This window comes from Saccopteryx bilineata, chromosome 2 (genome assembly GCF_036850765.1).
Source record: "Saccopteryx bilineata isolate mSacBil1 chromosome 2, mSacBil1_pri_phased_curated, whole genome shotgun sequence".
Classification (NCBI taxonomy): Eukaryota; Metazoa; Chordata; class Mammalia; order Chiroptera; family Emballonuridae; genus Saccopteryx; species Saccopteryx bilineata.
This window is the reverse complement of record NC_089491.1, coordinates 187,937,787-187,961,256: the sequence shown is the minus strand read 5'-3', so window position 1 is coordinate 187,961,256 and position 23,470 is coordinate 187,937,787. Positions and strand designations below refer to the sequence as shown.

General features: G+C 46.2%; 1 protein-coding gene across 5 annotated transcripts in view; it reads right to left on the bottom strand.

Annotated features, from left to right (window-relative positions):
- SLC7A1 (solute carrier family 7 member 1) overlaps positions 1-23,470 on the bottom strand; it is a 60,340-nt gene that overhangs the window by 35,640 nt on the left and 1,230 nt on the right. For 2 of the 5 annotated variants that reach the window (XM_066258927.1, XM_066258930.1), the window contains exon 2: positions 16,373-16,531. The exons of 2 other annotated variants lie outside the window; for them this stretch is intronic. The gene's annotated coding sequence lies outside the window, so the exon portion shown is untranslated. Of the gene's footprint in view, positions 1-12,597; positions 12,737-16,372; positions 16,532-23,470 lie in introns of those variants that run through there. One more of the 5 variants, XM_066258928.1, reaches the window with a different exon arrangement.

Below are 23,470 nucleotides of genomic sequence, written 5' to 3'. Positions count from 1 at the left end.
CTGGAATCGAACCCAGGACTTTCACACGCCAGGCCGACGCTCTACCACTGAGCCAACCGGCCAGGGGAACCTCTTCATTTCTTAACCCTGAGTAGTATAAACGTTCATGTATGCCCTTATGCCTCCTGACCAACCAGATAACAAAAATTTTTATTTTAAAAATATGTCTTTCATTAAAAAAAGGAAAAAATGTATGTTCTTCTTATTTCCATAAATTGGTTATCAAACAAACTGATTTTAAGTTAATAAAACTGTAACTGGAACTAATTTCATTTTTTGAAAAAAATAAAAAACTCACTTCCAGGGGTAAATGAGCATGAAAAAAACTCACTACTCCAAGGGTTAATGCCTGAGAACATGAAAAATGAAATCACAGGTTCTAAGAATTGGAAGGCATGAGTCATCTAATGCAGAAACCCTCTCAGATTGTGAAAGGGAGGCAGAGGAAGGGAGGACTAGTGCTGTGGAGGGGGATGTGGAAGAAAAGGCTGCTTTTCCCGTCAGCCCTCCCTCTCCCCACTCTTGAAATGCTGTCACAAACTATCTTCAGAATTCTGACACTGGCCAGCCATAATAAACGCATGCCTGAAGTCAGGTTTGTCCCCTTGACAATAATAATAATGGCAAACATTCTATTAAGTGCCCACTATGTACCTGTGCCCTTTCATGAGGCACTGAGTGTCAGCTCATTTAGTACTCAAACTAAGCCCTAAAGCTGGTGCAGCTTTTATACCAGCTCATATACGAAAACCCAGCTGTATAAAGTGGGCCCTTGGCTCAGACCTCAGCAGGTCTAACTCTAAATCTACCCTATGTTCCACGATTTCTGACATGACTCAGAGTCCACAGGAGACCTACAACGGGTCTCCTAGGGCAACGTGCCATAATGTCATTACAGTAAATCTTTAATTACATACAGGGACCATCTCCTGCTTAACAAACAGGTTCTGAAGACGACTTTGGTTTCAATCCCTGATTGAAAAACCACTGAATTTGTAGTTTAAGTGGATGATCTTTATGGTATATAAGTTATAATCAATAAAGCTGTTTAAAAGCAAACGGGTGCCCAATCCCTAAGGGACTGCAGTATGGTTTCCTATTGGGTGCCAGGCAGACACAGTTCGGTTGTCAAAGGAACACTTTCTCTCACACATGTTCATTCTGCTTCAGGTCAAAATCCTACCACAGCCACCAAATCCGTCACTACAATTTCAGATGCAGTTGGTGAGATTGCCACACCAGCTGCACAAGCCAGTTATTACGTGGAACAGGCATTTCGCTTTGAGGTTCAGGAATGCGAAAGTGGTTCCTGTGCGCTGCCTCACCGCTGAGTCTGCTTCCACCATGAACACGAGCTCCAGTCTTATTCACAGCTCATTATCCTATGGCAACAGGGCAGAGAGTAATGAAATTAAGGGAGACTACAGCATTGGCTGCTTTCAATGATATACACTTAGTTTAAGCTCTTAGCTCACACGGGGAACAGGGAGAGGGACCCCTTTCACTCTGTGTACACATGGTCCAGGATCTCAGAGAAAACGGCACAGCATTCACAGGTCATCAGAAGATGATAAATGATTACCATGCAGTAACAAATTTAACAAAGTCTCTTAGCAGCAACACGGTATTTTCTAAGACCAGAAGGTACCCTTCCAGTGAGGCAGGGAAAAGATGTGTCCAGCTATGGGAGTGGCAAGGAAAGATGTCCGGAAGGCAAGTTTGGGATTGCTTCCCACACTGATGGCCCCGAGTGCTCAGGGAGCTTGGTGGCAGCCCTTTGTCTGCCAGGTACACTGACAGGTGAGTTCGTGCCGCTCCCCTGGCACTGACAAGCTCTTGTACAACTCCCTGCAGGCAGGTGTGAGCCTGCCCCGTCCTCCCATGGATGGATGTGTCCCCAGGCGGCGGCAGCTCAGAAGCGGCATGTGGAGACAAATGGGCCTTGGATGTGGCCAGGCGATGCCAAGGGCAGCCAGGTTCAGGACAGAAGAGCCTGCCTGCACCAGCCCAGCAATTACCCAGGGGAATTAAGCAAGCAATTGCAAGCTTTGACCTCTGAGTTTCTGATCGACTTCATTTGTTCTCCTGGGGCTAAATCACCGGCCATGTCACTACCATTCTACACATAAACAGAGTCAGGGAAATGCAACGTGCTGGGAGTGACTTATGATGCTTAAAGGCTCCAGCCCTATGGGCAGTGAACTCTGACATCACCTGAAGAACGTGAGCAGTCCAGGCCAAGTACAATTCCTCTATTATATACCCACACAGCTGGATGGGGCCTTGAGTGACTCACCCTCCTCCCTCTATACACAGCCTCCCCTAGTATCAAAAATGCCCCGGCAGACTCTAGTGACCAGTTACAACACACTGCATTATCAAAACACATTTGTTTTTAAGTCCTCAATATAATACAGTAAAATCTGAGCAGCTGGTATGTCACAGACTAAGTCTTCCTCATTCAGAAAAAAACAACACTCAATCCTGACTTCATATATGTAAAGACTGAGCCTCAGAGAACCTCAGTGTGCTTAGCAGGACTCTAAGTGGCTGATGTGGCCTTGTCCCAAACACCTTCACTGGGCCAGCTCCTGCAGGGTGCACCTCTATGGCTGACCACGCCCCACAGTGAACACAGCGAGGCCTCCAACTAGTCTGTTCACAGACACCCCTGTCACAGTACACAAATTAACTAACCTAAGATAAAAGGTTGGACGAGGTGGAGGGAGGCAAAAAGTTTTCTAACAGAACAAGGAAGCTGCCTCTTCCGACCTTCCTCTGCCCTGAACTTGGCATAGAAAAGGATACCCGGTTCTGGGCACCTAGGTGAGAAGGCCCGGCCACTCGTATGAAGCTACATTATTGATTTTGTTGAACTAAGTATACAATGAATGAAAACATGTTTTTCCTCGGTCTCATTGTATCTCTGCTTACATCTGGTGAGGAATCAGGAGACCTGCCTGCCCCTGGCTGTGTGATCTTGTGCAACTCACTGTTTCTCTGTCGTGGCCTTTCATCCTGGAAATGGGAAAAGGACAGTTACCTCACCATACCTCCCACCCCAGCCCTGCCTGTCTCCACTCATAAAGACAAAAGAAGCAAGATAGAGACTAAAATCTCAGAAAAAAATGGATTCAAAATATGGTGGGCAGATTACTACCTTTCCTGGCCTTCTGTTTTTATAATAGCTACCTCAGAGGTGGGGACGATCAAATGAATAAATATATGCCATGCATTAGAGAAGTGGTCCCCAATCTTTTTTGGGCCACAGACTGGTTTAATGTCAGAAAATATTTTCACGGATCGGCCGTTAGGGTGGGACAGATAAATGTATCACGTGACCGAGACAAGTGTCAAGAGTAAGTCTTAGACGGATGTAACAGAGGGAATCTGGTCATTTTTAAAAAATAAAACATCGTTCAGACTTAAATATATATAAATAAAACAGAAATAATGTAAGTTATTTATTCTTTCTCTGAGGTACCAAATGGCCTACAGACCAGTACCAGTCCGCAGCCCGGGGGTTGGGACTGCATTAGAGCACTGGCACACAGTTAGTGCTGTGTGTTTCCTATTAGCATCATTAGTTTCTTCATCTATAAGAATTCTTAATAATCAACTTGTAAAGTGCTGTGGAGATTAAGCAGGTACTCAAAATAATAACTACTAGATTTTTATTATATGACGCTGTTCTGTAATTGATAAAGGACTATACAAATATTCAGCTTAAAAATAATAATAAGCTTAGTATTTGATTTACTTCCTTCTGTGATAATTCAGATGATGAACAGTTTGAGGGTAACTGCCTAGAAATGCTTAAATTGACTTAAGACTACTAAAAGTATAAAATATAACTAATATATGTAAGTACAAACAATACAATTAATAATACTGAGTTTTTAACCATTGTTTTTTACTTGTGAATATTTAAATATCCCGGTTTCTGTAGAGCCAACAACCAAAGTCCTCTGTGGTGTCTGTGTCAGGGCCTGGCAGCGACTACAGATGTCCTGGATCACAGCGTGTCACTTTAGTGCCAGGAACTGTAGCTGATGTGCCTCCTTTAAAAAGAAACAGGCCACACACACTGCAGGTTGTGGGTCACTCCCTTGGATGACACCATCCCACCCAGAGGCTTTGGCATCTGTTTGACTCTCAATCCCAAATCTAAAGTTCTATCTTGCATTTCCCATATGAAATGCTTTGCTTTACCTGTTCCACCACAGGGGCAGCCTTTCACACTTCTACTCTGTGAACTCAACAGAATAAGACTGGCCAGCCATCTGGACACTCACGAAGTCCAGCTATTTGTCTTGCCAAACTGTGTATACATTGAATAAAAATGTTTGTTTTCCATGCCCCACTTTCCATCTCTAAAGACAAATGATCAAAGAAGAGTTTCAAGGTCATTCCTTTCTGCTTGGCCCCTCCAACTTGGGTACACTAAGCAGCCTCGCTTCCTGCCTTTTAACTTGTGTTTCTGTCTGCGAGTCACCCACTCTTCTTTGTTGACCTTCACATAGACAGAACCTTTCTTCAAAGGAAAGGTCAAAATGAAATGTCACCTGCAAAGATACCAGAGGTCAGAGGCCAGGAGGGCACAAGCTCCCAGAGCTGAGACCAGCTGTGAGGCATGTGACACAGGCACCAAAGGCAGGTGGGAAGGGAGCTGCAGCTGGACCACCTGACCTGACACCAGATAAGATCACACCACTACCCAGAGAGGCCCAATTGACAGGGTTCAGGCCCTCAGGAGCAGAGCCAAGAGCTGCGTCCTGAGTATCCAATGCACACGCCCTGTCAGGGGCTGTGGGAGCCAGGAAAAGCCATGTGGCACCTACCCTACAGGGACTTGTAGTTTAACAGGGGAGGAAGGACATATCCCCAAGAAAAGGATGGATACAGAAACATAAAAAACATACAAAATTGGGAGAAAGAGCATAACAACATAACAAAAAAGGACATACTAAAAAACACAGGACTCCAGAAAAATGGAGGGTTGGCAAGCTGTCAGTAAAGGAGAGTCTGGCTAACAAGATGGAATGAATATTCCATGGCTAAGGACTGATGGCAGACCACAAGACTGCCTAATTCAAAAAGAGGTGATTGTGAACAGTTATAATGTAATCATGGGAGCTTAGTTTTCGGGGGAAAGAGGTAGGTGGAGAAAGAGAATGGCACTCTAATTGGCTTAATCATAAAAGAATGGGGTTCTCAGCCAATGGCTTGTACCATCATAGTATCTGCAGGGGACCCCCAGAGTTATGCCCCGAGAAGCAAGCACTTGGGTAAGTCGGTGCTGGCACCCATGTGCACCAGGCCAGCATCTGCTGAGTGAATGAAAGCTATACTTCCTAGAGAGCTTTCTTTTGAAATTTGAAATCTTACGCAACAATCAAAAATGACCATCTCGCCTCGGACTGGTGAGCAGAGAATTAGTTAATGCAATTATCATGGCTTTAAAAATTAGGGTCACTGGCATTATGTCATCATTTCTTAAAGTTCCCAGTCCCCCCACTTTTTTATATTTAGATACTAAATTTAATGGGATGACATTGATCAATAAGAGTATATAGGTTTCAGGTAAACATTTCCAGAACAAACATATACTTTGTGAAGCTGTGGAAAGTTAAGACTCGGAAGGAGCTGGGGTTTGGCCTTCAGAGGTCCTGTGGGAAAAGGGGACGCCCCAGGAACTCAACACCAGGTGGGGCTCCAAATTCAGACTAGAGGGCTGTGTCCATCCTGGCACTGCAGCTCACTTTACAATGACCATGGAAAGTGCATAAGACAACTCGGATGGCCATCCTGTTCCTCCCTGCAATGCCAACAACGTAAGAAATATCATCTTGGTCAAACGTGGTCTGCTCTGGCCAAGAGTCCTGTTTCTGGAGACTCTCACAGAGCAATCTCTATGAGCAGACATGCCCCGTATAGCATTTTCAGAGGATAAACCCAAACCTTGCAGCTCCCACATGTTATCAGAGAGGACCATCTTCGTGAGGACTCCCCTTGCACACCTTTGGTCCCTCGGGGTGTCAGTCTCTCACCAGCTGTGGAAAGCATCATTTGCTTTTTATTTAGCCTAAAACATTTGAGAGTCCAGACAAGGGACAAACTTTGACTTTCAGAGCTGGTTGATAAATCTGAGGTTCGACCCGCTACAACCAGTACGAGCCTTACACTGTGGTCACAACTTCTCTCGGCGCTGCCAGACTGGGCGGTCCCAAATCTTCCAGTCACCCCGCATATGACCTCTCCTCCTCTCCAGAACAGAAGCGAAAGTTTCCTTCGGACTGGCAGACCAGCAAGTTCCCCTCTCCTGTAATACAACCCTCATTGGATTTCTGTCCACAGAGCAGATATTTAAGACATCTGAACTTCAGCTGCACAACTAAAGTCTCTTTTTGCAAATTTGACTATTTGCCATCCTTTGTCTTCCTTTGAACCTTCTGTGAACTCAACAAGAGTGTGTTATTTTTATATACACGCATCTGCATATCTGAATAACACTGCCATCAGGGGATCGGTCCCATAAGGCAATCCTAAAGGGCTTGGGCAGAACACCCTTAGGAGGACCTTGAAACTGAGAGCCAGAAAAGGTGCCACTCTCCCTCTGTCTTCAGACTGGTCTACCCAGAATACAGGAAAGCAGTGACGCCTTCACACCCCTGGAGTTGTTCCCAGTCTCATCCCTGCAAAAGCAGCGAACATCAGAGGCCTGCCCTTGTTACTGCATCTGTACCTGACTGCAGGCAAGACTGTTCCTGTTCTCTCACACCTTTGACATCACCTTTATCCTTACCCCACTAGGCAGGCACAAGTCTGTGTCTCCAAGGAGGCGGGGAGAAGCAGAGGCAGGAACATTGAAGGATTTTTAGAAAGAAATGTTTCTGGCAGAAGGCAATTCTTTCTAGAAGCTCTGCTGCAGAGGGCTTCACCCTAAATTCCAGTGAAGGGGTAGCACAGGCTAGCTTGCTTTCTTTTTTCCCCTTTGGCAGGGCCTGTACATACTTTGATTTGTATGGTTGGCTGATCCTTTTGAAAACTAACCTCTCACAAGCTTCCTCCCTGGTGAGATAGTTTGGGACTGAAACTTCTCAGGACCTGTCCATATTTTCCAAAACTTCAGCAGAAACTGCCCCATACAACAGAGCACTGCTGTCAAGGGCCGTTCCCAACCAGCGGCTGCCCCAGAGGGAGTTCTTGTCCCCATCTGTGGGCGAGCACCCAGACTGTGAACGACCCGGTCCAGGGCTGCTCGCTCTGCCCAGAGAGGAACTGGGAAACGTGCTGTTCTGACCAGCATGGCTCTTTGGGAGCGCCCCACGGGGGGGGGGATTTCTTATTGCAGTAGCCCCGCTCAACATTTCTGGGTTAATCCAGGCAAAGTGACCTGCTCAATCAAAATCTTTCCATCATCCTAACACCGGGCTTTCTGTTGCTACTACATCAGATTATTACTGAACCCCACATAACGTCCATTTTTATGGTGTGGACACAAAACCACACAGAGCTCTTTAGTGGACACAAAATCATGGAATGTCACCAATTTCCTGCTTAGGGCTGGAAACCCCAAAGGAAGTATCCTAACACAATGTCTTCCAAGTCCAAAAGCAAAAATGGTGACTGTAAGTACTCCGTCTGACCCAGGATCACAAATGTCTGTGGCTAGGCTGGTGGCATGGAGGTGTGTGGACTCCCAGGCCATGTCTAAGTGAGGAGACGGCAAGCCTGGGGGCGCTCAGGGAGGGGAATGTGCGGGGTCCCAGGAGGACCTTGGGGCCAGGACCCAACGGGAAAGGACTCTAGGCTCTAGGCACCTGTCATCAAGCCATGTTCACCACAGGTGACTTCCCATCACATTCATAAATCAGCCCTACTCTGCAGGTCCCCTTCTTCCTGCTCAGATGACCCATGAAAACCCATGGGCGGGGGGGGGGTCCATGTGCTGTACAGCACGACCTTCTCCTTTATATCTTTTCATACCTTAAAAGTGTCTTAATTTCCTCACCTGACTGCTTTGCAGAACTATCAAAACACGTTCCCTTAGCTGATGAATTTTCCTCTCTGCCAAGGCAAGTGTTATAAGCAGCATATTCACCGGCCCAACTACAAAGTTTCACCCATGCAACACACTGCTCACACCTTAACACCTGGTGAGACAAGCCTACCCTACAACGTCAGAGTTTCTAGACACTGAGAAGTGTGAACAGGTGATTAAAAGCTTCCCTCTACATTTCTGCATCAGGTGATATGAATTAAACATGCTTTTTCCAAAGAAACAATGTTATGATGGGATGTAAAATGTGAAAGTCATCACAGGCAGGCACAGAACGAAGCGCATGGGTCAGTCCCCCCACACCACCCCGCCCCAACCCCACCATCAGAAGTTCTCCTCAGAAGTTCCCGACTGGGCTCACAAGCCTTTACAGACGGGATCACGAGTCCCTAATTTTGAAGAACAATGTCTATGATCTTTCTATGTCATGTAACAGAAAGCCTTCTAATAAGCATATGAATTAAGCAGACAACCCAGCATCAATAAAAGTCACATACAACTGAACATAGTAGCTCAGTTCCCATTACTTTTCCCCTGTCCTTGCCTCTGTGAGAAGGTGCAAGAATTCCATTTAGATCAAGAAATTTCAGGGTCCTTTTCCACACCATAGAGCACCTGCAGAAGAGCACTTGGGGAAGCAGGGTCACTGTCTGCTTTGCCGCCTTCCCTTTTACCTTAAATTCCCCAGTGCAAATACACAGACCAGGCACAAAGCTTTCAACTAAATGACCTCAAATGCAGCCGAGTTCTTCCCTGACTATGGCAGAGGCAGGTCTCCCAATTAGCTGAGTCTAGCACTTCTGGGACCCACATGGGCCCACCCATTTACCTTTAGCCATCCACCCCTAAAATTCCTCAAGTACCCAATGTAAGTAAACCATAAGTAGGCTTAAAAACTCGAGTGTCCACCCAACATGTGCCCTCCCTCTCCATGTGGGGACATCCTGGTTTCAGACCCTCTAAGCAGGGGACCCTGGAGCCTCTGCCTCCTGCCCTGGCTCTGGCACTGTCATGCCTCATCCCCCCTTAATTAGAAAGTTGACATCTGCCTCTTCCATTAAAATGTCCTAAGAGAAGACAAGCAGCACCCTCTTCTGGGCCTGCTTCCCTCTCCTCAGCCTTCTGGAAGAAGCACTTTGCAAGTTAACTCACACCTACTCCTGGATCAGCCCAGGAACAACTCATGTGCAAGCTCAAGAATGTGCAAGCTCAAGAATGGGATGTTTCCCAAGGCAGAGACCACCCTGAAGGCTGGGGCTGAAGTCTTTACTCAGCAGCCCTAACTACAGCCAGCATCTACTCAACACCTATCTTGACCCAGGTAATGCGCCTAAGGCACAAAGCTGTAGGCAGGTGTGCACACAGACCTCCCAGAACAAGAGGGTGGCTGGCCACTCTACTCCAGAATCCAGAGGACAGTTGCTCCATAGCTGTCCTTGCAGCAAGGCCTCAGCTATCACTTCTCCCACAGGTAGGAGCTCCGCTTCTGCAGTCTAACCCACCACCTTCTATCAGCAGCCAGCTGCAAGCAGATAAGGGGCACTCAGAAATGAGGACCTGCGTGGGCCCCAGGCCTCTTCCGTCTCAAGGGTGCTAAGGGCTTCACTGGTTTCAGTTCTGTTGAAAAGCTACCTTTTAGCATCTACTCTACACTAGGCACAGTTCGACAGCTCCGGTACAGGAGCCACACAGACAAATGTGCCACGGTGGCTCAGTCTCCCTCATTCTCCCCAGATTCCGGCAGTGTCACAGTGCCCTCTGCTCCCAGAGCTCCTGGGAGCTGGTCAGAACTGTGCCACCCAGAAAGGAATTCGCTCTGGCCCTCAGGGAGACCCCCAGGGCTTGTGTGCATGTTCCGGCCTAGGTTGTCTGGAGGTATCTGAAGTTGACTTTAGAATTCAGAGGCTCTATTACATTGTGTAAATTACTAAATTTACAGGCTCACTGTAATCCTCTTCTCTACCCTTAACACCTGCCTCTATCACCACGTCTGTCTAATCTATGTGTACACCTTTCTATGTGCTTTTTAGATACTGACAAAAAGAGAGCAATAATGAAGAGATAAATCACAAAAGTCATCCACGATGCACTATATAGTAGAAATGTCTCCTGTTTTGCGTACTACATTTCCAGAAACAAAATATAACATGGTTAGTCTTGTCCCTGGGTTTACCTTTTTTTTTTTTTTTTTTTTTTTGTATTTTTCTGAAGCTGGAAATGGGGAGAGACAGTCAGACAGACTCCCGCATGCGCCCGACCGGGATTCACCCGGCACGCCCACCAGGGGCGACGCTCTGCCCACCAGGGGGGGATGCTCTGCCCCTCTGGGGTGTCACTCTGCCGTGACCAGAGCCACTCTAGCGCCTGGGGCAGAGGCCAAGGAGCCATCCCCAGCGCCCGGGCCATCTTTGCTCCAATGGAGCCTTGGCTGCAGGAGGGGAAGAGAGAGATAGAGAGGAAGGAGGGAGTGGGGTGGAGAAGCAAATGGGCGCTTCTCCTATGTGCCCTGGCCTGGAATCGAACCCGGGTCCCTGCACGCCAGGCCGGCGCTCTACCGCTGAGCCAACCGGCCAGGGCCGAGTTTACCTTTTTTTATTGGTATACAGTTTACCTTTTTTTATTTGCCTGTGTACGTGCAGCCTTCCCTGAGGTCCAGACCTAGCAGGGACGTGGCCCTTGGGCCACAGAATGTTTCAGGAGCCTTTCCCATGCCCAGACAAGTAATAAAGTCCTGTTAGCTCCAGACAGTTTAGCCTCAGGGCAATTCCAGAAGAGGAGGACTACAATTTCTGAGTCATCCATGCATTTATATTTGGGGCACTTATGTATGAAGGGAATGCTCCTCTGCCCCCCTCTCCCAGGGCCTCTCCAGAGCCAATGGTGCTCCCTTACTACACAGCCACATATCTGGAAAAAGAAACCTCTGCTGGGGCCTTGAGGGCTCGCTGGGTGTCAGAGCCAGCCAATCCAGGATGCTCCACATACATTTCTCACCAAATCGAAGGTTCTCCAGGGTGATTCAGAAAAATATTCCCTTGCAGATCCTCAAGCAAAATGGTAGGCAGCCAGATTAACAGAAGAGTGTCCTAAATTTGTATGGAGGATGTTCGAGCCATGGCCCCCAGCACTGCCCTGACTCAAAATCAACCATGGAAACTATGCTTTTGCCTCACTATACCACAGACCCATGGTAGTCTTTCAGTGACTAGGCCTGAATGACATCTGATAATTTTCCCAAATTCTTATTGTATCAAACTCAGATTAGGGAGACATTCTCCCCAGTTCAGTAGATAATACTCTAAGAATTAAGGAAGTTATTGCCTAATGTCTTCCAAGATTGCCATTTAGGGAGAAAGATACATCTTCCAACAAAAGCCCTTAAAAAAAACTAGCTGCTATAAATTTGAGGTTATAAATTTATGGGGATGCCTTATATAATGACAATGACAGATTATCCCTTATTTCACAGAATATTAACATAATAATGTGATAAGATGCCAAGGAACTGCAAAATTGTTAACATTAATATTTTAAAAAGGAAGAGCCAGGCCCTCTTACACCTCCTTTCTGAGGAAGAAAAGACAAGAAGAATGCAAGAAGAAGAGCTTGCAGGGCCAAAGTCAGCTAGTCACAGTTTAACTATTTCCTGTAGTTCTCTGGGAGGACTGACACCACTTGCTAGACAGAGCAAAGAAGATAGAGCCTATCTGAAAACCCCTTCCTCTTCTCCTTTCTTAAAAGCCTTCAGGAAACAATGTTTACGTACCTTAATTAAAAATTCCTACACTAATCCTGACTCTTCCTCCCAGCCTGGAGTTATGAGAGTGACCTATTCCTCTAGACAAGGGGATCACAAGCCCCCTCTTGCATGAAAATCTGTATTCTGTAACATTTTATATGCTTTCTAATAATCATCATTTTGTAATTCTTTGTATGTACAAAACTTGTAAACTAAGCAAGCGGGGACTAGCTTTTGACTTCCTACTAAGCTAACCCCAACACTCTTAGCAAAAGTAACTTCATTTAGCTTCTCTCCTTATCCTAAACCAAACATTTCCCACAATTGTGGCAACAAGGATAGACTGTAAATCCTAGAAGGTTTGGGAATGTCTTTGTCAGGTATGTAAAACATTCATCACTACTGTGTTATCTTATGGTCTTAGTGTATAGGAATGTTTTTTTCTTTTGATAGATCCTATAGGTGAACGTTGTAACAAGACAGCAAAAACTCAATAAGCTTGTTAGTAAATGACTTTTGTACCATGCTCCCCCTCCCTTTCCCCAACCAGTATAAAAGCAGCCTCAGTACCATGTGTGATCCAGGCTGCATGATTTGGGATTATGTCTCGTACATGTTGCCGGTTTAATAATAAAGCTCCTCCTAAAATTTCTTCTATAACCTACCTTGGTGTCTCTATTTAATTCGCTGGATTACTTTATAACAATAACAGTATAAAATCAAGTTCTGGAAGAATCCTTCAAATACTAACAGTGGTGGTGATATTTGTAACTTAAGAGATACATTTTTGCCTGACCTGTGGTGGTGCAGTGGATAAAGCGTCGACCTGGAAATGCTGAAGTTGCCGGTTCGAAACCCTGGGCTTGCCTGGTCAAGGCATATATGGGAGTTGATGCTTCCAGCTCCTCCCCCTTCTCTCTCTCTCTCTCTCTCCTCTCTCTCCCTCTCTGTCTCTCTCTCCTCTCTAAAAAAATGAATAAATAAAATAAAAATAAAAAAGAAAAAAAAAGAGATACATTTTTAAGAGACTATAAATTAAGTACTCTGAATTCTTTCAATAAATTTATTTTTACTGAGAAGTAGTATAGCAAATAAAGGAGTTTACAATAAACAAAGACAGAGATTTGTATACTGTTTCAATAAGAGGCAACTGATCTGATTCTAGTCAGTGTGTCCCTGTGCTCTGGCTCTGTAGATTCAATTCCCTCTATTTATAATTATTTAAAGAATTACACACACAGACTTGTTAATGAGTATTTGTTTTCTAAGAAAAAAAAATCCATTGAAAATTTCTCAAGCAGTATTTAAATTTATGTAAAATCTACTGAACTTTTCTAAAAGAACTACTTAATGGTATGGTTGGTATTTCTAATATTAAGTTTTAAATACTCTGTTCAACTTCAATCAGAAAAGACTTTATAGTCCACCAGTTACTACTTCTGTGAGGGTACCTTTCGGCCTTTCCCTCCCACAGACCTCTCACGCTGCACGAACAAGCTCAGGCTCCCCTCTCACACCAGCTCTCTCTAAGTCACTGCCGGGCAGTGGCTGCCGCGGTGGCCATGCAGTTCCCACTGGATCCAGGCAGATGGGAAAGGAACTGTGGAATCAGAAAGTGGTGGTCCATTCCATTTATTAAAGTCTCATAACAGTGGACGAGCAAACAGGCAGGGAAGACCACTTTCCTCTCACTCAGGGCTCCCAAAGTCCCCGACTCATTCTCTGGACTGTCCCAGACATACAGACCCCACCAGCCTCAGTGGGGCTCCCCAACCCTCTGCATCCCCCACACACACACTCTTCCACAAAAACAGGCTGGTGGGGGGGACCGCTTTCTCCAGCAAACAATAGCAAACAATCACCCCTCTCCACTGCAGCTACAGGCAGTCTACAATTTGCAATCTGCTGCCCTGAGGGCAAGCACCCTCAGCCTTCCATCGACTATATATAAGCACTGCCCCAATACAAGCAAGCAAACCTAAAAAAAATTTGTTTATCCAACAGTCACAGTGAGTGAAAGAGACTAAAAAAAAGGGGGGGTCAGTGCTGAAATTAACAAGCATTTGTCTCCTTTCTGAATACTCCCAAGCAGCCTGACCAGGCCACCTTTGCAACAGCAGTGTGGGAGGTGGCTATGGTCCACACCAGACTCACACAGGTGTCCCCTGCACCCCTGGAAGCTTTTCTGGAAGCCACCACAAAGAATAATTAATGGCCACCTCCCACCAAAAATTCTAAATCACCACAAAAAGAAATCTACACCCTTCTGAAAATCTTTGTCCAAACTGGTCTGGACAGAGAATTATCCCCACCCTCACACAGCAAACCTGACCCTAGGACAGCACCGTGGGGGCAGGCGGATACACAGACCAGCATGCTCCAGGCCCACAGCGTTGGCCACTGCAAGTGCCCCTCAAGGCTTTTATAACTCAACGGAAAAGAACCCAAATGATCAGACTGCACTGCAGGTAAGAATGAGTCCTGTTTTCTGAAACTCTCCTTTGAATCTCTATGGAAACATGATGTCTCTGTCTGTGCTTAATCAGTGTAAATGTATCTCTCAAGATTGTGGCCAAAGAAGTCTAAAAGCCACCACCCTCGGGAAACCCAAGTGGAGCCGCCCACACACAGCCCAAAGCAAGGCTTCCTGAAGAGCGGGCTTCCAGAACCCTTGCTGGCGGCCCAGTGGACAGACTGCTGCTCAGGCTCTAAGACCTGAGTGCCTGTGTCCTTCTGAGGAGCCATGAAGTGACCTCACCAAGGACAAGTAAGGCAGCAGCAACATTCACCCTCCTGGCACAAAGTCAAAAACCAGGGCCATTTCCAAAACCAAGCCACAATGTAGGTTAGATCTGAGAGGCTAAGAGCTTCATACATTAGAAATCGAGACAGTTGTAGCCAATATAACCTAACAGCACTGATGCCCAAAGATGAAAAATCCCGGGCAAATCAGGCAAAAGTTCTCACAAGAACAGGAAGCCTGTCCAATGGCACATGAGTTGCAGAGTACATGAGAAGTTATTTCTCCCCATCTGCAAAAGAGCCTAGTAACCAACCCAGGGGAAACTTCTTAACATTCTGACCTTCTGATTTCAACAGACCAAATTATAATAAAAACAGAGCCCCTGGCTGCTTGGCTCAGTGGATAGAGCATCGGCCTGGCGTATGGACATTCCAGGTTCAATTTCCTGGTCAGGGCACATAGGAGAAGTGACCATCTGCTTCTCTCCCTGTTCCTCTGCCCCTTCTCTCCTCTGCCCCTCCTGCAACCAATGGCTCAACCGGTTCGAACATCAGTCCCTGGCACTGAGGATCTTTGCTGGTCCCAGCACATCAACCTCAGGCAGTATAAATAGCTTGATTAATTCAAGCATCAGCCTAAAATGGGATTGCCAGGTGGATCCCAGTCTGGGCACATGTGGGAACTGTCTCACTATCTCACTATCTCCCTTCCTCTCACTTGAAAAAAAAAAAAGCAGAAATGTCAGAGTCATTGATTCACAAAATGATTCATAGCAAAACACAAAGCAGGATACACATTTGTACCAAGAAATAAACCCCAGAGTGAGATGCCAGGGCAGAATTACAATAGAAATGTAAAATAACTTCTGGTTCTTTCCACCTGCCATAATGTTACTATTTAGCTCAGAGACAGTCCTCCTTCAAAATATCTTGTTACTCTACTAATTATGAAAATATTCATTCAGCAAATATTTGTTGGCACTATTTTAGGAGCAGCGTACATAAGCAGTGAACAAAACTAAGTCCAACTCAACAGCATGTTCTTTCTGTGCAAATACATATATCTCACTAAGATAATACTCAATATGAAAAATTACAGATAGATTTTTTTTACTTTTACAACAGTAAAGCTTTTCCCAAATGATCAAATGTCCTTTGAAAATGCCATTTTTATTGGCTACCAATAAAATTATGACATCATGGATGGTGTCATAATTTCCCAAAAGAACTTACAAGATAAAAATACAAAAGAGAGTCAGTTAAATATAACATGCTAGACCTAGATTTTGGACCTCAATATAAACAAACAAACATGGAAAATATAACTCACCGACTCACACTGCGGGCACTGGACAGCAACAGCCGCATCTTTGCTGTGCCGCAGTACGGTCTGATCTGCTCATCGCCCTATATAATCCCACTGCCTCTTTGATGTAAGAGAACATTGTCTGCACAGAACAATTTCAATTTCCCTTCTTTTCAGGAAAGGAAATGTTTGCACTTCAAAAGCTTTCTTTGAAGAGCTGCCCTGCCACCCTGGCCGGTCCTGGTTAGCAGTTCCGCGGCCCCAGCGGGGTGTGCAAGGCCTGGGCTGCGGCCCACCGCACTCACCCTCAGGGCTAGCTCCTCCAAAGGGAGGCTCTGGTGCAGGGGAAGAAATAACAAACACATGGGAAAATATTTCAGGCTTTGATCATGACCTTCAGAGGTCCCTTCTCACACACAATGTACATTCCCAGCTCAGGGAAACTGAGGTACAGGCAACAAGGAGCCACACACAACACAATAGCAGCTTCAAAGGGCAAAATTGTTCTCAAAACCAGACTTACTCTGAGAAGACCCCTTCCAGTCCAGGAAGAAGCGAAGCCCCTCAGTTACTGCAGGTGATGACGAAGGGAACAGCCTTGACACATGAAAGGCGCAGGAAGACCCACACTTCAAACACAGTTCTGAGACCTTCCCCTAGGAAATTCTGAGCAGACAAATCACTAATAAAAAACAAAATTCACAAGTTAGAATTTCGCCTCTTCTTTCTCCACTGGCCCACTGGTAGGCGGCCAAGGATGTTAACAAAAGTAGTACTAAATAAGCACGAGATATCTGCCAAGAGCCAGCGCTGTTTCTCCAGTCCAGACCAAGGCCCCACGCCCATCCTTGCTTTCTGCTAAGTCCAGGAAGCCAGGGGCATCGAGCTGACAAGAGGACCTGCAACACTTCTTCTGAGGTCTGGAACAAGTCCTGTGTATTGAATAATGACTTCTACCCTCCCCCACCCTAGGTGGTTTAATTCACCTGCTCCGGTGGGCAGCTACCCAAGCATTGGGTAAGGGCATGAAGACGGTCGGCTCTAGATAGGAGCCATCTCCTCCCCATAGCCCGAGACTGGCCCTGGGCTGCTGCCGGGCGTGTGGGCACAGGTCACCCCTGGGCTGGAGTCTTCTAGCACCTTTCACAAGCCATCCACCTGGCACAGCACTCAGTCTTTGTGCCGAAATTGTGGGTGGTTTACTTTCCTTCTTTCACTTTTCTGTACTTTCCAAATTTTTCACAATGAGCATTCTAAGTTTTAGAAAGTATTTTCTTAAGAAAGTTTTTGAGATAGAAAATTAGACCTAAGTTCATTTCTTAGAAAGATCTACTCCTGCAAAATACAAATATTATACATATTATTTCCTGTAGCAAATGACATATTCGGACAACTGAAAATTGAATGTGGACTCTGGGCTAGGTAACAGTGTGACTCGATGTTAAATTTCCTGACTTTGATACTGTGCTATGGTTAAGTAGGAGAGCATCCTTACTCTTAAGAGTGACACACGGAAGTTTTCAGGGTAAATGAAAGGGCATGACATCTTCAGCTTACCTTCAAATGGTTCAGGAAAAAAACACATGCATGTGTGTACATAGATCAATCGATTGGTCAACAGAAACAAAGTACGGAGGGAGCAAACTGTGGAAAACTGGTAAATTTAAGAAAAGGTTCCATAGGAATTCCTTGTACTATGCCTACAATGTTTCAGTCTGAAATATTATTCAAAAGAAAGTTGAAGGAGTCCTTTCCGTAAGCAGCGTGAGGTGGCCTCTGAAAAAAGTTCACTGTTTACTTGATCCAGAACACCCCACAAAATCATGCAAAGTAAGACGTTCAACTCTCTGTGTTCACTTTAAGAACACTTGTGAAACTGCCCAGGCCATCAAGTGTGTGCATATTCAATAAGCCACCAAGTATTTGAGGGATGTTACTTTATAGAAGCATTGTGTGCCATGCTGTCATTACAATGGTAGAGTTGGTAGGGGTGCACAGGCCAAACAGTGAAGCTGGACACAGGGTCGGTGGCCCAAAAAGAGTGCTGATTTTTTCCTGCAGAAGCTTAAAAATGCAGAGAGCAATGCTGAACTTAAGGGTTTAGATGTAGACTCAGCTGGTCATTGAGCACATCCAAGTGAACAAAGCTCCCAAGATGCAACACAGAAGTTACAGAGCTCGTGGACAGATGAACCCCAATGTGAGCTCTCTCTCCCATATGGAGACGATCTTACTGAAAAAGAACAGATCTTTCCTAAACCAGAAGAGGATGTTGAAGAAACAAAAACATGTGGCCCTGGAATAAATTCAGCATAAAATAAATGCTAATGAAAGTAAAAGAAAAAAAAAATTGAAAGTTGAAAGAGGAAAGGAAAATATAAGAAAGGAAGGAAGGGATGGGGGGTTTTTCCCACTCAACTGCCAGCACCTAAGCTGCACCCGGACACATGGCCAGGTGCTCTGAGGGTGTCAAAGAAGTGTTTTTCCAAGCAAGTAGGCCCTTCCCCACTTCCCAACAGGACAGCGATCAGCAAGGTAGAGGCGGGGACAGGAAAGAGTATAGTCTGGAATAGACTGTAAATAGAGTCCAATTCCCACAAACCCCCTGCTGTCTGCACATGCAGGTGACTAGGTGTAGACAATGGAACAGAATTCCTCTGCAACCTGGGCAGGGTGCCCCATCCAACCTGACTCTGGGGATATGCAGTCAAGCTACTGACCCAGAAAGTATGCAGCCCAGCCTCTGTCACACATGCCAGCTCCGGCTCCAGCCACTGCCCAGCACTGCTGTCCCAGGGACACTAGTGCCAGCTGTACCTAGGGCTCTGCTACGGGGGCTTACGGAAGAAATACCTGCATTCAGACTCAGAGAAATCTGGACAGAGAGGGAAAGCAGGGTGCTCTCCAGCAGCAGAGCAGCCAGCCCCTGCACCCCAGGACTGACTCAGAAACGACAAGGGGTGTGGGGGGAGCCTCCTCAGGTTCCTATGCTGAAACCTAGGAACCCGTGAACACCCTTTTGCACACATACCCAGGCAAGCTCTAAGAATGGGGCTGTGAGCTCTGCTTTCCAGAGCTTTGAGATACCCAGCTCTTGTGCAGATCTGAGACCCAAAAGAACCTGCCTCCCATTCCAAGGGAGGCGCCTGGTTCCACAGAGAGAATGGCTTCAATGTCATCCAGGCAGTCAAAGCCAACACAGCCCCAGAGACTGTGGTTAATCCTCAGTGTTCTCCTTCCCCATTGTGGCAAAAGGCCACAGAATGCCCTCCTGACCTCAACTGTGAAAGGTCAGTCGTCAAGAGAGCACCCCAGGTCTTCAGAAAACAATGGTACAAGAATTAGGGCCATATCCTCAGATCCTGGCCCAGGATCAGCAGATGCAACAGAGGCCCGACGTCCCCACAACACCTTGGCCCTGTAGCACCCCTGCAATGCAGACACCGTCCAAGGAGAGGAACCACATTTTAATACCTTGGCAAAATGGTACAGCAAGATAACGTTGTTATAAAATTGATTTCTCTCCACACCTAAATCACACAACGTGGCTATCCTTCCAGGATAATAGTTAACATTTATATCAAGCACTCATCTTTGCCAGAAGCTGTAAGTCTGTAACCTGGACTAGCTCATTCAACTCCTCTCACTGCCATAAGAAAGCACCAGAAGCCAACTGTTACACAAACAACACGGGAAAGGACTTGATGTGGCTCTGAGAGATGGCTTAGAACCCGCATTCATTCTGTAAGTGAAACCCTGACGAGGACCTGCCCTTCCTGCAGAGAGGCCCATGTCATCTCCTCTGACCGCAGCATGCACGGCCCCATGAGCAGCTCAGACCGGCCATGCAAGGCCAGAGGCTACTTCCCTGCAGTCAGACTCAGCACTGATGGTGTCTACGATGCAGAGCTCGCTGACCTGTTCCTAAACAAATGGAAACATATTTGGTTGTTCTCACAGTCAAGAACCTCATCTGACCCAAACACAAGAAGAAAGCACTACAGGGAAATATGGAATGTTAAGAAAAAAACCCCACCCATCCCCTCCCTGCAGAAAAGGGAGGAGAAGGTCCAGCAGGAACAAGGGGGAGATAATGCATAAGTGTACCCAGTCCTGCACAGGAGAGGGAGGCTCTTGCTTCCACTGTCACGGACGTCCACCTCACCGTTAGCCTTCAAAGGCGCCCCTGGACAGGACTGCAGGTTACCACCATCAGATCCATAGACTGCCAACAGAAAGAACAGATTTCACAAAAGGAATCTACATGTATTTAGTCCCTTTACTCTTCCACAGATTCCCACAGACCTCCTGTTCATTTGCCTAACTATATATTATGAGGCTTCAAGGGAAGGCTTTCCCAATCCACAGACAGAGCAGGGTTACAAGGCTCAGAAGGTCTCAAGAGCTTTCTGGAGGCTGCACATAAAGACAGCCGCAGAGCCAAAGGCTGCACTGTCCCCTGCATGGATCCCACCTGCCCTCAACTCCTAGAAGCGTCCCTGTCCCACAGCAGCTCATCTCAGGCACCCCAAAGCTGTGAAGGCCTCTTCCCTCCCCACACCGCTCTAACTCCAGGCCCTGCAGCAAATGCACATGTGTTAATAACGATAACTAGGGAGAAACCAAATGAAGGATAGTGGCTGTGGCAGAACGGGTGAGCCTTCTGCCAGAGTCTGTGCTGATGTCCAGAAATGTCATTTCCACAGCCTGTGTTCTGGGGACGAACAAATCCTGAACAACACGTGAGGAATGCTTCACCCACAGCTTGGCCAACACCAAGCCTATGAAGGAGTGCCTTCAGAGTGAAATGAACACATTTAAGTTGTCCACCAAATCGTTTAAACAACTTGCTGCTTGTCCTTCTAGCAGATTCCCAGGCTGCAAACACATTAACTCGTCCGTGATAAATTATGACTCCCTTTGAACTGCAGGGATAGTTATTTTCAAAGCTGCTTTGGAGTTGAGGTACAGGTTGGGCAGGGGCAGTGAATACGGAGAAAGAGAGAGTCCCTATAGTTTACAAGGCTAACAGTCTGCCACTGAAGATTCTAGTACCATATTCCTTGACTAGAAGACACCTAACACCTCAAGGTGGATGGAACCTCGGCCTGGGATCCAACGCCCATTGCCTACGGCCAACAAAAGCCCTGCAAGGTAGGTGTTCCGAAGGCCAGGAAAGAAAAAGCAGGCACGCTCTGTGACTTTGGAATCCAAGTGGCAGAGAGTCTCCATCCTGACAACAGGACAAACCCACAGCCAAGGTATCCACTAAAGGGTGGCAGGGGAGCAGAGGGAGGCTGCAGGCACTGGGAGAACCTCCGGTCAGGTATGAGAAGGCATGAAAGCTAGGTAAAAAGAAAGATGCCACCGATCTGAGGTTAAGTGGCTACCAGGCAGTCACAAACATAGGAAAGCCCCCAAGAGGGCAGATCTCCTTCAGCACTGTCCCTTGAAGATGGAAGTGGCAGTTATGACTTCAGTCCTTCTTTGCTGGCTCTTTCCTCAGCCTCTCCCATCTCACTCATGTGGCAACTCTACGTCTCCTGGAATCACAGTGGACCTCATTCACAAACCTCACACAGATTACACTGGCCAATCTTGTTGAATGGCCAGTTGGCTCAGTGGTAGAGCATCAACTTGGTGTGTAGAAGCGCCAGTTTTGTTTTTTTTTTTTCTTTTTTTTGTATTTTTCTGAAGCTGGAAACGGGGAGAGACAGTCAGACTCCCGCATGCGCCCGACCAGGATCCACCCGGCACGCCCACCAGGGGCGATGCCCTGCCCACCAGGGGGCGATGCTCTGCCCCTCCGGGGGGTCGCTCTGCCGTGACCAGAGCCTCTAGCGCCTGGGGCAGAGGCCAATGAGCCATCCCCAGCGCCCGGGCCATCCCTGCTCCAATGGAGCCTTGGCTGCGGGAGGGGAAGAGAGAGACAGAGAGGAAGGAAGGGGGGGGTGGAGAAGCAAATGGGCGCTTCTCCTATGTGCCCTGGCCGGGAATCGAACCCGGGTCCCCCGCACGCCAGGCCGACGCTCTACCGCTGAGCCAACCGGCCAGGGCCTAGAAGTGCCAGGTTTGATTACCAGTCAGGGCACACAGGGGAAGTGACCATCTGCTTCTCCACCCCTCTCCTTTCCCTCCCTCTCTCTATCTCTCCCCCCCCTTCCCCTTCCACAGCCATGGCTCAATCATTTCGAGCACATCAGCCCCGGACACTGAGGATGGCTCCATGGAGTATCTACCTGACGCACGAAAAGCAACTCAGTAAAGAGCACGGCCTCAGATGGGCAGAGCATCAGCCCCAGATGGGGATGCTAGGTGGATCCCGATGGGGGTGTGTGCAGGAATCTGTCTAGCTCCTCTCCTCTCACTTAAAATAAATAAATAAAATAAAATAAAAATAATACAAATAAAATTTATAGGGGAGCAAAATTCAATCTCCTCACATGACTACTCCAGTTCAAGCTGCCTTCATCTCTCACCAAAATTACTTATGGTCACTCTCCTCTGTTCAGAAATAGACCAGACTAAGGTTTCACACCAGAATTAGTTACAAGTCTCTGAAATGAACTCCCTGCTTCCATGTCTGCCTCTCCTCCTCATCTCTTTTCTACACAGAGTTGGAAGTCATCAAGAAAGCCTCCAATGGTTCCCCACCCTCACTCAAAGTAAACGCAAAGTCCTCATAGCCTCTGAGACTCCTTTCAGGGAAGCTCCCTTGCTCATGACAGGGATTAATTCAATTATGAATAATGCTGAGCCCTCCAACATCATTACATATTTTTACTGCCCTTAGTAGAAAGAACCTAGACTAAAACAATCAATAAAACATAAATGTAATCCTATCAAGGAATGAAACCTACCAAATGTAATTAGAATTCAAGATAGTTAGGTCAGCAATTTTGTCCTTCATGACTTTATTTTCCCTCTAAAGCAAATAATTATAATACCAAAGAGCACCCATGTAGCTCAAATCCAGGTTCAAACAAATGACTACATTTCTGATCTCTGCTAAGTCTTATCCTGTTTGCTTAGTCAAATTCCTTTGACGTCCTTTCAATTTTATGTATAGTAATTAAACATAACCTTAATGTGCTACTAAACTTTAAAAACTATTTTAAACCATTGTTCAGTTTATCCCCTAAATTCTATTCTGATTGTGTGACTTAAAAAAGACCTTTGGTTTGTTTTTTTTTTCCCCCTGTTTTTATTGATTGATTTTTAGAGAAAGAGAAAAGGGGAGAGAGAGAAAGAAACATCAATTTGTTGTTCACTTATTTATGAATTCATTGGTTGATTCTGGTATGTGCCCTGACCAGGGATCAAACCCACAACCTGGCATATTAGAATGACTCTAACCAACTGAGCTACTGGCCAGACCCAGACCCTTTGTTTCAAATGCAGAAGGGTGTATTCATTTAAAAATAACAATTTGCACTGAGACCAACTAAAATTATCAGGGGAATAACTGTACCACAGTTTCCTATTAGCTGAACCAAACATAAAAGGCAAGAAATGTTAAGACCAATTGTAAATAAATTGTAATTTATATTAAACACAATTAGGAAATTCAGCCAGAGACCAACATATGCAGTTGTACTAGACAAAATTTTTAAGAGCACAT